Genomic DNA, 11,684 nt, shown 5'->3' with positions numbered 1-11,684 from the left:
TTTGTCAGCCATTATAGTTGTTCTGAATGAAAATTCAATTAATCATCTCTCAAAAAAGAAATATAATAGATTAAAAAAATAGAAGTTGTAAGAGTGTATCATGCACTTAAAGATACGTCATATTTTATTTAACAACTTGTTTCACATAGGCAGGTAATGGATCACAAAGGAAAATGTATTTCCTGCTGTGGGTTGTGACCAAGAAGTTTGAAAATCATTGCAGTAAAGGCTTTCTAAAGACTTTCCAGCTCTATAGTTCTATAATTGTGATAGGAACTCCAAATCATTCATTCAAAAAGGATGTATTGTGCACCTGCTTTCACCTCTAAAGCACCCCTAGAGTGCCAGGCACATGAGGTCATCGGCCTTAGTGTCAGGACTGTGAAGCAAGGATAACTGGCCTTTTTTGTGCCGTGAACATCTTTGGCATCGCATGAAGTCTCAGCATAATGTTTTTAAATGCATCAAAACAAAACACATAGGATTACAGAGGAAACCAATTATATCAAAATAGTTATCAAAATACTTGTGAAATAGTAGTATATGTGCTTCTTTATGAACGCAGCAGGTCTAATAACTTCTGTAATTTCAAAGTGGCAATATGCATAAACAATATTTCAAGTGATCTGCAACAGCTGTAATGCGATAGGAAAATATCTGTGATTTGTCTTGGCGACAAAGCCACTGCTACTGCTTATACTTTCAGGGTTTATTGCCTACATTCATTATTAAAGGAAACATTAAATTCTAGTTAGAGGTTAAAGAAAATAAAGATATCATTATTTTCTACCAAAAATCACAGATCCTTCAAAAGCCTGTTGCAAAGCAAATCTAGAGAGAATTGCCAATGCAACTGCATGACATTTAAATATCTGTAAGTTGTGATCCTACAGATCAGGAGGGGTGGAAAGAATTTTAGAATAAAATCAAGTGAAAAATCCAAGCTCACTGTGAAATAACTCAGGTGTATAGCCTGCCCTGAAAAGCTCTGCAGAGCACAAGGAGGCCCACCCTGAAGGGCAGCAGCCCTGCAGGGATAGAGCTGTTCCCAGAGAGTGGCTCACTGGCTTTCCAGCCAGTCAGACCCAGAAAGAGGCTGAGATAAGTAGAGTGATACAAGGTCACAGTGTCCAAGGACTTACCCTTGACTCCTCTCCTCTCCACTCTATACCTCTTCCCTTCACTCAGAGTCACAGGTCTGAGCATTTCAGAAGGGAAGGAGCCTTTAGGGTCTACCCCACACCGATCTTCCTCTAGAAAACCCATCATGGAGTCATCCGGCCTCTGGTTGCACACTTCCAAAGACAGGGAGCTCACCACCTCCTTGAGAGGAAGGGCTACTTCTGCTCCAGTTCCAGGAAGCCTTCGTTGACTTCCTAGAAAACACGAGAGTCGGTGTGGAGTGGGGCGCAGGTGTAGGTCCTGCTTTCTGCTCAGCACAGGCAGAGGGGTAGGCGTCTGCAGGCTGTGTCTGCCCCGTGTGGGGCTCTCAAGGAACTCCACATGGGCTCCCTGCGGTCCTCCTCTGAACCCCATCTGGCAAAGCCTGATGTCAGGACCCCCACCCCACCTTTCTGTGGTTCATCCCAGGCTCCCCACTGGCTCCCACAGCTGACCCCAACTCTCCCCCTTGCTGTTCTCCCTTCTCCTGTGCGTTCTGCAGGCTGCAGCTCTCACATGGTGCCCTCTCCGTCTATGGCCACTCCCCTCACTCCACCCCCAAAGACTCTGCCACTCTAGGATCAACTTGCACCTCCTTCTGTCTTCCTTGCTCCCACCAACAGTCTCCCAGGCCCTTCTTGTTTTCAGGTTGGGCAAATAGGGATTAAACAACTTGGGCTCTAGGGTCAGAATGCCTGGGTTCAATCTTGTCTGCTCCACTCTGCAGCTCTGGGTAAATTATGTAACCTCACTGGGCTTCATTCCTTTATCTCTAAATTGGGGATAATCATGGTACCTTCCTTTTAGGTTGATAATGATGATTAAAAGAGTTAACATATGTAAAGTGCTTAGAACAGTGCCTGGCACATAGTAAACACTCAATAAATGTCCGCTATTATTACTCTTACAATTATTTTCTGGAAAGTCATAAACACACAGTTCACCTTCAGGAAGGCCCTGAAAGTCCCAAGGTCTCCTTCCTTCACTGGTTCCCTGGACAGCTAAGGGCATTTGCATCTCTGAAGCTAATAGCCAGGGCAACCCCTAGACATCACCCAGAAATGATCTACTCTGTGCATTTCCTCACAAGGAAACTTCTAGAAAGCTATGGGAACCTTTCCTCCTCTAAAACAGTGTCCTCACATACCCACCATTTAAAAACTTTTACCATGCACCCCCCCATATGTGTATATTATTTATAAATGATGTGTATGTACTACTCTGCTAATACATTTGCATATCTTATGGACCAAATACGAAAATAGAATTTTAAAAAGATGAAAAAATATATAGTCAGAAGGTCTAATATTTTCTTCCCATTTCCCAGTAGATGGTCTTGCCCACTATCTGGGGTACAAAAATCCCACTTTGGAGATCCTAACATCTCCAAATTTTTGTTTTGGTTTCAAACATTTGGAGAGCTGCACTGGTGAATGTATGGATGGAGCCACGCACTGAGAAACACAGCTGCACAGAATACTTGTGATCATGCTGCATAGGGATTATACAGAGAAGGAAACTGACCCTAAGAAAGGTAAAGTGACTTCTCCAGGGTCACTCAGCTGGCAAATTGCAGAGTAAGGTTGAAACCCAGGTCGAATTGGGAGATGGTTATTTCTTTTTTTATTCCCAATTCCATAGTTTTAGGAGAGGGAAAGGTGGGGCACAGGAGGTCACAAGAAGGACAGGGGTGGCTGAGAGGGTGGGGACAGAGTTCTTATCTGGCCAGAGGCAGGAGTCTCGGTTCTTATCCAAACCCATAGGGAACTCATTGCTCCTTCTCCAGGTGGTCTGGGGAGGCTGAGCCAGGGAACCTCCTGGAGCTGGCTTCCTACTCTGCAACCAGGGTCCCTGGGTAGGCCCCACCCAGTCTGCTGAACACAGTCCAAAGCTAAAGGCCTCCAGCTCGGGGCATTACCGACGTTGGCCACAGGGAGGCAGTCACTGCCTGCCCATGGTAACGTGACCGGTTCTGCGGACAGGGATGGAGCAGCTGATAACTGCTCTCTTGGGCTCCTCCAGACCCCAGAGGCAGAAACTGCCTACTGTTCGGTCACTATGGGACCCCAAGCAAAGGGGCCTCTTAGGCCTCAAATTCCTTACCTACATAATGGAAGTCATAATACCATGGCCTAAACTGCTAGTGGTTTTCAAAGTGTGGTTCCCAGACCAGTCGCATCAGCATCACCTGGAAACTCGTTCAAAATGCAAAATTCTCAGGCTCCAGACCACACCTGGAGCTGGGCCTCGCAATCTGTTTAAAGAAGCCCTCCAAGGCAACTATGATGCAGGCTAACATGTGAGAACCACTGATCTCAACCAAATGAGAAGATGGAAGAGGAAGCTGGGTACCAAGGATTATTGTTAAGCTCCTTGGAATGGTGCAGTGGTTCCCACAAAACCTGGGGTGAGGAGGATGGAAATGCCATATCCTTTGGAGGCCTGGAGACCGAGCTATGGGATTCCCCTTGGTAATCCCTGAAGGTGCTGGCTAGGGAGATCCCCCAAAGGAGTGAGAGCAGATGGTAGAAGCAGGGGAGAGAGAGCCTGGGGAGAGGCAGCTGAGGCCCTCTCACCCTCCACACACACCTGACCTAAGGGCTGCAGCCTGTGGGCACAGCCTGGGAACTGAATGGCCTTGTGCCCAAGCACTGATCAGGGTGGTTCTGTTCTATTTGATTCACCAGCTGCTGGCCAGGGGTTGACTCTCATTTCTTGCCCAGGGCTTCTATACCAGTGTCACCATCTTGGCTTGTATGGGGTCAGGTTGGGAACATACAAAGGCATCAGACTGAGCTCCTGCTGCCAAGGAGCTCCCAGTGATTCTTGCCAGGCGTCTAAACCATCCTCAACAGGGATCAGCCTTCGAATCAGAAAAGCTGTAGCCCGTCAGCTTCTCCCTACACCAGATGTCTAGGAATTACATATCCCCATTTTATAGAATAGAAAAGTTGGCACAGAGATCAAGGTTAATCCAGAGCACCTGAAAAGCTGTGGCAAAATGGGAACTAGAACCCAGGCTCCCTGAGGCCCTGTGCAGGCTGCCTCTCTGACCTTGAGGGCTGGAGCCCCACCTCTAACTGCCTGCAGTGCCCGCACCCCTCAAGAAGGGGCAGAAGCCAGGAGTGGACTCACCCGAGACTGGGAGACTGGGTCACACACCCAGGGGAGTGCAGCTGTGCTGGGGGAGGGGCAGGGGCTGGGCAAGCCCAGCAGGACATAGAATTCTTCCCCCACACCACGACCTTCCGGGCATTGTTGGCATCTACCGACTGACATAGAAAGCAACAAAGTCAGGCTGTAAAAACAGGCTGCTGAAGAAATGGAGAGTGTTGGAAAGTGAGCCAGGGAGGCCAGAGTGGTGGGCCTGCCAGGAGGAGGCTGTGTGCCCCCAGAGGGTGGTGGGAATTGGGTGGGGAAGCTGTGAGCCACAGCCTGCAGAGAATGAGACGGTACAGGTCGGTAGGTGAGGGTGAGGAGGAAGGTGGAGAGGGGTCTACCTAGATGATGAGAGCTTCAGAGCAGCAGAAGGAGGAGGACCAGCAGTGTGCTGGTCAACGTTTAACAACAGGGTCGGGCTTCCCTGGTGGCGCAGTGGTTGAGAGCCTGCCTGCTAATGCAGGGACACGGGTTTGAGCCCTGGTCTGGGAAGATCCCACATACCGTGGAGCAACTAGGCCCGTGAGCCACAACTACTGAGCCTGTGCGTCTGGAGCCTGTGCCCCGCAAAAAGAGAGGCCGCGATAGTGAGAGGCCCGCGCAATGCGATGAAGAGTAGCCCCCACTTGCCACAACTAGAGAAAGCCCTCGCACAGAAACGAAGACCCAATACAGCAAAATAAATAAATAAATTAATTAATAAACTCCTACCCCCAACATGTTCTTTTAAAAAACAACAACAACAACAACAGGGTCTTCGGGGAAGGAATCTAAACCTGGTTCATAGCATAGGCCAATTGCTGCGGACGTTTTCAGTTACAGACCTGATGTCACTGACCAATGCACAGAATCTGCTGCAGTGAGCTGGTGTGAGTGGCTCCAGCACACCCCTAGCGATTCGTGACCCAGGGTGTGCAAGGGGTGCGAATACTTTACGGTGTCCGCTTCAGAGGCTGCTGGGAAGGAGTATCCTCTGGGAAAAGCAGGGTTGGAGTAAGGGACTGTGAAAGAGTTGAAAATATGGAGACTTCTATTTGCAAATTTAAGGGGAATAAGGATTGAGAGCAGGGTGGGAAAGGCAGGATTGCAAGGCAATGCTGAGCAGAGGGGCCTGGACTTGGGAGCCAAGGGGGAAAACCAAGCCCTGGGAAGAGAGCTCACTGCCAGCAGAACTTGAGAATCCCTTCCCCTCCACAGCTTAAGCCCAAAGTCTCTTGCCAGGACAGAAAGGTGCTAGCGCTAAGTCGGAAAGCTTGGGAAAGCACCAGGTATCCTGTATTGAATGCACTTCTGAAGGACAAAGAGAATTGAAAAACAAAGGGAACTTTAGAACAGCCTCACCACAAAGCTCCTCCCTCCTAGAGCCCTAACTCAGAGAGGCAGCTAAGGTCCAAGCCGCACACCCGAAAAGAGTTTCAAGTGCATTCCTGTGATGCTGCGTTTCCAGCTGAAAGCACCAACTTTTTCCCTTGTCTGCCACTGAACCAAAATTAAGAGCAGAAGCCTTAAAGCATGTGGAGAACTTGCTGTGCGGTTATGTCAAAGGTGCCCCAAGAGGCTGTGTGGCGTGGCAGCCAGAACACGGAACCTCATATTAGGAGCTGTTATTATTATTGCCCCTGTTATTGTTATAATTCCTATTTCTGAGTACTTACTGCGTGACAGGCTTGAAGCTGGCATTTCACCCAAATTGTCTCCTTAACCACTGGAGGTTCTGGAAGGGAAAGTTTCTGGCTGGCCTCTGCCAGAGCCCTCTCTGGGCCTTAGTTTCCTCATCTGTCTGTCCAGGGAGACCATAGGCTCTGGGGCACCTTCCAATCTTAACCTTTGGTTCCACCTCAGCTGTCCTAATTGAGGTGTTCTGCCCGTTGGTTTGCCATGCTGGCTGTGAGCTGCCTGTGTTGCACACAATTAAACTGTATTCTTTACTGTGCTGGATGCTTTCTGCACAGCCCACCCAGGTCCTATTAACCCCAGGTTTCAACCAGCTTGGCCTCTGTGTAAGCTGATGGCACCTCCCCTCCCCCTGACTCTCCACCTCTACCCTCCTGCCTGGGGGGGCTGCTCCACATTCACCAGGAAGGGTGGGGGAATTATGGTTGGTGGGGCAGCCCTGACCAATGTGGGGTGGAAGCTGAGGGGTAAATGTTCTCCCATTTTCCCCGGAGGGAAAGTTCTGAGACACCTGTCACATGGTTCTTCAGAAGGCCCCAGGGGTCAAACGCCAGCCGCACTGGGGGCTGACTCAGTAATGCATCCTCGATTTGGCTTTTTCTTCTTCCCCATTTCACCTGTCTCTCCCTCCTGCTCCCAGGGATCACGTTCCTAAATCAGCTCCCCAGTTGGGAGTCTGCCTCAGGCTCTGCTCTGGGGGGAATCCAGGCTGAGTTTCCAAAGGCCCATAGCTGAGAATAATCTACTGTTTTGATAAAGTGGAGTAACTCCTGTGTGAAGTTCTCACTCCCCTGCATTTAGAGATGCTTTCTGGAGGGGTAAGAAGGCCTGTGGAGGGACTTCCCTGGTGGCGCAGTGGATAAGACTCTGCACTCCCAATGCAGGGGCCCAGGTTTGATCCCTGGTCAGGGAACTAGATCCTACATACATGCTGCCACTAAGGAGCCCACGTGCTGCAACTAAGGAGCCGGCAAGCTGCAACTAAGACCTGACACAACAAAATAAATCAAAATAAATATTTTTTTGAAGAAGAAGGCCTGTGGAATGGGGGAAGCTCTGAGGAGCCTTGCTCGGCCCCAGGGAGGGGGTGTTAGAAGAAGGTCTGTAGCTGGGGGAGATAAGTGAGAAGCCTGTGCTGGTAGGTGAGGGTGTCGACCAAAACCCATCACACTGGCGCGGGGGTGTGGGTAGTTGCTCCTGGGGGTGTCTTGTGCCTGCAGAGCTGAGTTCTTCTCTGCACAAAGGCCTAGATGGAGAGGAATTGACCCAGGTCCTCCATGGACCTCAATTCCAGAATCCGGGAGACCAAGGCTGGGGAAGGGGCTCAGGTAAACGAGGCCCCCAGCCAGTAGATATCAGCTGTGAGCCCTCAGTCACGAGAGCACAGATCCTGCCCAGCTGAGGTCTCCAGGGGAGAGGCAGTGTTCAGGTGGGGTGAGGAGGCTGTACTCCCTGGAATAGCTCAAAGATAATAGCATCTTTGACCTGCGGAGAGCCGGGATGGGGGTGGCAGGGGTGGGTGCCCGAGCCTCCTCCTCAGACTTCTGCAGGGCAGTGCTGGTCAGAGAAGTGAATGCGGGCTCTGACCTCGAGGTGGGGCCCCGAAGACATGTCTGGACCCACAGCCATAAGGCTCTTTGTCACAAGCACAACGATTCCGCAGGACAGGTACTGCCTAGGAGGGGTGAGCCTCCTGTTCCAGGGGATGTATAAGCCGTAGTAGCGAACTGCCAGATGCACGGCTGGCAGAGCAGACCCCAGGATCACAGCGTAGCCTCCAGGCTCTCCCTGTTCTGTATGTACTGCCCCCTCCTGCCCAGTCACTCTGGAATTGCTCCCGTTTCTGAGCTGCTGACAGCAGCACTGCAGAAGGCTGAAAGAACGTTAGAACCAGGACAGGCTCTAAGCCTGGCACTCCTCCATCCTCCGTAGATCATCAAATCCACACCAGGATCTCCCCGGGCACCCCAGCCAAGTCGGCACCCAGATCTTGGGGCCTTTTGCTGTGCAGACCTGCAAGGTCCAGGCAAAGACCCCACCCACTGCGTTTGGGGACCTCAGTCTGGGCCGTGGCCTACCCCTCTGGCCTCAGTGCTGGCTCCCCTTACAATCAGACCCCTCTCTCTTCGCTCACTGGCTCCTCCTGTCCCAGTCTCCAAATCCAGCTGGCCACTCAATGCCCTGCCCGGCCCATGCTGGAATCCTTCTCTGAGGCCCCTGCAGGGGCTCTTCTTGTGTCTTTTCCTGCAGGCCAAGGGGTGAAGAGAAACAAAGCCACTCTGAGGGGAAGGTGAAGGGAGGGCAGTAAGAGGATTAGATGTGCTCAGGTGATGGACCAGTGGGGTTTCTGGGTGCTGGGGGAGCTCTGCCCCACGAGGTGACCTCGCTCCATGACCTAGCCTCAGGACAGGGAACCAGAAAGGTAGAGTGGGGAGCAGGGCTCAGGCCTGGGGCTGTTGAAGTCTCCGTGACCACCAGGCTGAGACTACCAGGGTGTGGCGAACCCTGTGGAGGGGGACGGGTAAGGGATCCCTGCGGTGGGAAAGGGGGCTGGAGGCAGAGGTTCAGCAGGGGAACGGAGGGGTTTCAGCAAGTCCTGCTGGGAGGTGGGTCGGGCAGCTCAGAACGGTGAAGCCACACTCTTCCCCTCCGCTCTGTGCTTCTCTCCGGGGCCCAGGGCCCCCCCACTCTGGAACCCACACTGGCCTGCCCTGCTGGCTGGAGCTGGGCCTCTAGAAATCCATCCCTCCCTGTTTCCTGGCCCCTCTCTGTCCCTAAGCCAGAAGAGTGTCCCCAGGCAGCCCGATGTCATGACACGCACTTTGGTGTCAGGCTGGGTTCTAACCTGGGCTTGGCCACTACTGGGAGAAGTGCCTTCAGCTATTTATGTCTCAGTTTTCTCATCTGTAAAAGAGATGAGAACTTCTTGGCGTTGTTACGAAGATTCAGTTAATGAGATAACCGTGCCACACTTAGCACAGTGCTTGATTCCCAGAAAGTGCTCCATACATAGGAGCTATTAGTGGTTGAGTCATTAGTTTTTGTTATAATCTTTCATTTTGCTGAAAGGCAAACTGAGGTCTAAAGAGAGGGCGGGACTGGCTGAGACGAGCGGGATGAGAGCTGAGCCCCTGATGCCTACTCCGTTTGCAGACCTCTGTCCCTCTAGGGCAGGTCCTTTGGCTTTCAGTGAGGGGCCAGCTATGACTTCAAGGTTGCTGGCACTCCCCCCATCTCGTCTCCCATCCTCCCCATCTGCTCTGTATCTGCTTTTAAGAAGGACCTGGCCTTCGGGGGCTTCACCAAGGAGGGAGGCCAGACCCTGGGCTTTAGGGAAGGTCCAGGTCCTTTGCTGGCTCTGTGGGAGGGTGATGCTGGCCTTGCCCTTCAGAGGATGAGGAAGACCAACTGTGCCCCAGAACCCTACACAGCCTCCTCTGGGACTTGTCCAAGGAGTGAGGGGAAGGGTTTGGGAGGGTGGTCAGGAGATCTGGGTTCTGACCTCAGCTCCGCCACCAACCTGCTGTGTGCTTGGAGCACATCACAGCTCTCCCTGAGATCGTCACACAAACATGGGCCCTCTGCAGTGGCCAAGGTTTGAGTCAGCCCAGAAGGGTACTGAGCTCTGGACTGGCAGGGGATAATTCTGTCCTCACAGAAAGTGATGGCTCCTTGTGCGCCAGGCCTTTGGGGATGGGGTTCCTGCTCTGTAGTGGCTGCCTCCGCAGACCCCTTGTCGATTAATCTGGCAGCTCACTGTCCTGGAGCAAGTGGTCTTTGAGAGGCATAACGTATCCGTGTCAGAATGAGCTATGGGATTTACCATGGGGCCACGATCACTCCTCCCCGCTCCATTCCCTCCCCCGACAGGCTGGCTTTGTCATCCAGTCCCTGGATTTGCATGCATCATTGCCCAGCCACACTTTGGTCAGCTGGTGGCCACAGGGGCCCCGTTGGAGGCCCATTATTGGCAGTTGGTTGTGAGGGATGATGGAGGGCAGGCCCATCTGCACACACATTCGGCCCTTTGTCTCTGGATGTGGTGGGGAAGATGAATGAGGCCTGTCGCTAAGCGTCTGCTGCCTGGGGGACGTCGGGGACCTGGGACAGACCTTGGGCTGGGTACTAAGGGGAAAGTGGCCTGTGCTCACCTCCGCGGACAGAACCAGATCGATCAGGCTTGAACAGAGACAGCTGGAAGGAGGCAATAGTGAAGAGGGGCCCCAGAAAAGCCATCCGAGTCAGGTGGGGTTTCTGCTTGACCTATGTCAGTGCTTCCTCCATTACAGCTGATGCTCGATCTGGTGGAGCTGGGGTTCCATTTGCATCATTTAAGTCCAGGCTGACAAAGTTCTCAGACCAGTTGATTCGAACTCCCCATGCTATGGTGGGGGAACTGAGGCCTGAGAAAGCCAGGGACTTGCCCAGGGTCACTTCAGGAATCAGCAGCAGGACCAAGACAAGAACCACTGTGATGAACTTCCGTAGATACCCCCACCCCATTCGGCACTGATCCAGCTCAACACACCCTTGAGGACCCTGAGACAAGTTCATGTCCCCAAGGGCAACAGAGGGCAGAATGGAGCTTTTGTGCATTTTGGGGCTTTTAGGGGTTGAGCCTGAGGCTGGGCTGGCCTCTGGATGTAGGAGGCTGTCTTGTTTCAGAGGTTTAGGCAGGGCCAGCAGACCAGCAGAGATGGGAATGGAGGACCTGAAGCCGGGGGAGCTGCTTCTAGGCTGCCTCCGTCAGCATGCTCCAACTTATCCATCTCCCATGGCTCCCCATGGACCCAGGGCACAGTCTTAACTCCTTGGCCTGGCACCGAAGGCCCTCTGTGATCTACCTCTGCCCACCTCCTGTGCCCATCTCAGGAAGGCATCCAGCCTCAATGCCACTGGCCCTGAAGAACCTTCCTCTAGATTCACAGTGCACTGCTCCAAGCGCTGACATACTGCCTGGTTTTGAAGATCGTTTCCATGCCTCTCCTTCAACTGAATTGTATATGTTCTGTGCCTGGCCTGGTTTCCCAGTTCCCAAAATCAGCATAAGAGCTCAATGAATGAGGAAGGAATGAAGCAACAAAAGGCCCAAGCCTTCGGGAAAGCATTTCAGGGATACTTGCCAAGAGCCTTCGCATGGTCCTACCTCTGCCTCAGCAATCCCACTCCTGGAACAGTTTCTTAAGGAAATAATCCGAAAACAGAAGGGAAAAAACCCTTCAGGGACACAGATGTTCATTGCAGTGCTCCTCATGGTGTTAAAAAATGGGCAAGTCCTAATTGTCCAATAGAAGGGGATTTGTTTGTTAAGTAAATTAATGTAAGTCCATATGATGGAATTATCCACACTGGAGATTCTGAAGCTGGGAGGAAAAGGGAGGAGGAGACAGGTATTTAATTCTGGAACGTTTGAATATTGTATAAGTGCATTATGTTTGAAGTGCCACCTTTTAATCTACTGCTTTTCTACATATGCATGGATGATACTTTTCTGGATTATCAATTCTGTTCTACTGATCTGTTTGTTTACTCCCATGCCAATTCCTAGGGTTTTAAAATACTAAAGCTTTAAGATAATATTTTATGTCTGGTTGAGATAAGTTCCTCCTCCTTTGCTCTTCCTTTTCAAAGCTATTTTGGTGATCCTCATATATTTATTCTTTCACAGAAATTTTAGAGCCAGCCTGCCA

This window comes from Phocoena phocoena, chromosome 2 (genome assembly GCF_963924675.1).
Source record: "Phocoena phocoena chromosome 2, mPhoPho1.1, whole genome shotgun sequence".
NCBI lineage: Eukaryota > Metazoa > Chordata > Mammalia > Artiodactyla > Phocoenidae > Phocoena > Phocoena phocoena.
The sequence above is the reverse complement of the archived record's forward strand: the minus strand, read 5'-3'. Positions refer to the sequence as shown.